Source organism: Triticum dicoccoides, chromosome 5B (assembly GCF_002162155.2).
Source record: "Triticum dicoccoides isolate Atlit2015 ecotype Zavitan chromosome 5B, WEW_v2.0, whole genome shotgun sequence".
Lineage (NCBI taxonomy): Eukaryota > Viridiplantae > Streptophyta > Magnoliopsida > Poales > Poaceae > Triticum > Triticum dicoccoides.
In genome coordinates, this window is record NC_041389.1 from 184474827 (window position 1) to 184478946 (window position 4120).

Sequence of the window (4120 nt, forward strand, 5' to 3'; positions counted from 1 at the left end):
CGTCGAGCCCTCCCCGAGCACGTTGTTGCACGCCTACAGGGCCCGGTGAGCGCGCCCTCGATCCCCGCTTTCCCCCGTCTCTATCTCGTTCCTCGCACCACGCCCGTCCGCCACCATCGCCCTTTCTCGCCACGCCCGTCGCTGCGCGTCCGCGGCCACCCGGCTGTGCCACGCTCGTCGTGCTCGCCGCTCCACACCACCTTCCTGCGCCCGAGGCCACCGTGGCTGTGCTCCGCCTGCGCCACTTGCCCCGAACCGTGGCTCCTACCGCATGCTGGCCCAGGGTCACGACTGTGCCTCGCCCACACCCCGTGCAGCCAGCGCCCGCCCGCTGCTTCCCGGCCCCGCCGTGGCCTTGCCTCTGCCGCGACCCGCGCCTTCACCGCTCGCGGCCACGGCCGGTGCCTCGCCACGACCGCCCAGCTCTGCCATGACCTTCGCCTTACCCCTCCCTGTTCGGCCGCTCCCTGCGCCACGCTCCTCGCCGGCGTTTGCCACTGGCCTTGCCTCGCTTCCCCTCCCGCTCGGGCGACGCCCGAGACTCGGCGCCCGCTAGCGCCTGTAAACCGCATCGCCCCTCTGGGCCACTGACAAAGGGGCCCCAGCCCCAGAAAGATTATAGAAAAAAAAGAAGAATTAAAAATATATATATAATAAATAAATAATTAATAATAAAATTAATTAATTAATTAACTAACTAATTAATTAACTAATTAATTAACTTATCTAATCTTGTTTAGTTTAACTAATTAAGATTAATTAACCTAATAAATAGTTACCCTAATTGTTAATTAGCTAAACAATCCCTAATAGGTGGGACCCACCTGTCAGGTTGACCAAGTCAACTGCTGACGTCATGCTGACATCATGCTGACGTCAGCAAATACTGTTTTGGATAATGTTGAATTTAAATAAATAATTAAAATTAGAAAATGATTAAATCTTTAGAAAATCATATCTTTTAATCCGTAACTCGGATTAAAATATTTTCAACACGAAAGTTGCTCAGAGCGAAGAGACGAATCCGGATACGCAACCCGTTCGTCCGCCACACACCCATAACATATCAAACTCGCAACTTTCCCCCTCCGGCTCCTCTGCCCGAAAACACGGAACACCGGGAATACTTTCCCGGATGATTTCCCCCTTCGCCAGCATCACCTACTACCTCGTTAGGGCACACCGAACACCGCGTATTGCCTTGTTATATTTTGTGATGCTTTGTTTGCTCTGTATTCATTATTTCTTCCCCCTCTTCTCTCCGCTAGACTACGAGACCGACGCTGCTGCTGCCCAGTTCGACTACGGAGTTGACGACCCCTCTCTCTTGCCAGAGCAACCAGGCAAGCCCCCCCCCCCCTTGATCACCAGATATCGCCTATTCTACTCTATACTGCTTGCATTAGAGTAGTGTAGCATGTTACTGCTTTCGTTAATCCTATTCTGATGCATAGCCTGACATTGTCGCTACATCTGTTGATACCTTACATGCAATCCTATATGCTTAGTATAGGATGCTAGTTTATCATCATTGGCCCTACATTCTTGTCAGTCTGCCTTGCTATACTATCGGGCCGTGATCACTTGGGAGGTGATCACGGGTATATACTATACATACATACATACTATACAAATGGTGACTAAAGTCGGGTCAGCTCATTGAGTACCCGCAAGTGATTCTGACGAGGGGGCTGAAAGGACAGGTGGCTCCATCCCGGTAGAGGTGGGCCAGGGTTCCCGACGGCCCTCGACTGTTACTTTGTGGCGGAGCGACAGGGCAGGTTGAGACCACCTAGGAGACAGGTGGGCCTGGCCCTGTTCGGCGTTCGCGGATACTTAACACGCTTAACGAGATCTTGGTATTTGATCTGAGTCGGCTACGAGCCTATACGCACTAACCATCTACGTGGGAGTAGTTATGGGTATCCCGACGTCGTGGTATCAGCCGAAGCACTTCAGACGTCAGCGACGGAGCGGCGCGCGCCGAATTGGACTGGAACGCCACTAGGCTAGGTCTGCTTTCGGCCGCCCACGCAACGTGCAGGTGTGCTCAGGGCGATGGGCCCAGACCCCTACGCGCTTAGGTTTAGACCGGCGTGCTGGCCTCTCTGTTTTGCCTAGGTGGGGCTGCGACGTGTTGATCTTCCGAGGCCGGGCATGACCCAGGAAAGTGTGTCCGGCCAAATGGGATCGAGCGTGTTGGGCTTTGTGGTGCACCCCTGCAGGGAAGTTAATCTATTCGAATAGCCGTGATCTTCGGTAACAGGACGACTTGGAGTTGTACCTTGACCTTATGACAACTAGAACCGGATACTTAATAAAACACACCCTTCCAAGTTCCACAGACAACCCGGTGGTCGCTCTACCTCAGGGATATGAGGAGAGGATTGTCGGGTAGGATTATGCTACTGCGATGCTACTGGAGATGCTACTTGGAGATGCTACTTGAAGATGCTACTTGGAGGACATCAATCTACTCTCTTCTACATGCTGCAAGACGGAGGCTGCCAGAAGCGTAGTCTTCGACAGGATTAGCTATCCCCCTCTTATTCTGGCATTCTGCAGTTCAGTCCACTGATATGGCCTCCTTACACATATACCCATGCATATGTAGTGTAGTTCCTTGCTTGCGAGTACTTTGGATGAGTACTCACGGTTGCTTTTCTCCCTCTTTTCCCCCTTCCCTTCTACCTGGTTGTCGCAACCAGATGCTGGAGCCCTGGAGCCAGACGCCACCATCGACGACGACTACTACATTGGAGGTGCCTACTACTACGTGCAGGCTGACGACGACGACCAGGAGTAGTTAGGAGGATCCCAGGTAGGAGGCCTGCGCCTCTTTCGATCTGTATCCCAGTTTGTGTTAGCCATCTTATGGCAACTTGTTTAACTTATGTCTGTACTCAGATATTGTTGCTTCCGCTGACTCGTCTATGATCGAGCACTTGTATTCGAGCCCTCGAGGCCCCTGGCTTGTATTATGATGCTTGTATGACTTATTTATTTGTAGAGTTGTGTTGTGATATCTTCCCGTGAGTCCCTGATCTTGATCGTACACATTTGCATGCATGATTAGTGTACGATTGAATCGGGGGCGTCACAAGTTGGTATCAGAGCCGACTGCCTGTAGGAATCCCCCTTCCACACTCCTTGGCCGAAGTCGAGTCTAGACATTGCAAAACTTTTACTAACTTGGCTGTGTGCCTTACGGGCCCACGTTGCCATTGGGTGGTACTAGGATCTTTTACTCCTCGACCTTTACTCTGGGACTCTGATCTCTCTTCTATTCGGGTTAAATGAATTTTGCTAAATCTAACATTAGGATCTCGTTATCATTTTCACCCGGAGAGCCCCCTATTACTGATGATCGTCTGCTGCACCAGAAGACACTGAAGTTACTCTCCGCTGTTAACCCGAGAACTTCTGTTCATCGCGTTTGCAATTCACCTTCCATCGCAAACCATTATGGATAACTACTTGCATTTGTTATTCTTACATTCATCCCCAGTGGTCTTGTTATTACAAGATACCCTGAAAAACTCGTCATGATTTTGATAATCCCTTGAGCTTACTGCCTTGCTGTTCTTGTCACTTGAATACCCCTAAGAATAATTTCTCGCACTTGTCGAGTATCCGCTCATCCCCAGTTGTTCATGTGTTTCACAAAAGTCTTCAAAATAATATTCGATCTTCCGAAAATCCTCTGGAGCCTTTGGCTCTTGAAATTCTTACTTGCTTGCATTATGGTTAAACCCATAAGTCTCGTAGTCTTATTGACATTCCTTGTCATTATCATTTTGAGTCTGTTGACTCAATATGTTTGCGAATGCACGCAATCATCATTGATCCTTATAAATTACCTTTCCGGCTGAGCTTCCATTCTTTTAACTGGAATTGGTTCTCGACCAATCCAACTGTCGTTGATCGTACCCTAAGGCTATTCAACTTATCCATCCCTAATCAGAGCATTGCTTCTGATCCCTTGATTTGAAAATCATAATTCCTTTGCATTTGACAATTGAGTTAGTCAGTTGTTTCTATAATCTGATCTCCTTGCATTCTTCTTCCTCTATTTGAGTATCGATACTCGTATCAGATCCTTTGTGGACCATCAAGTCCT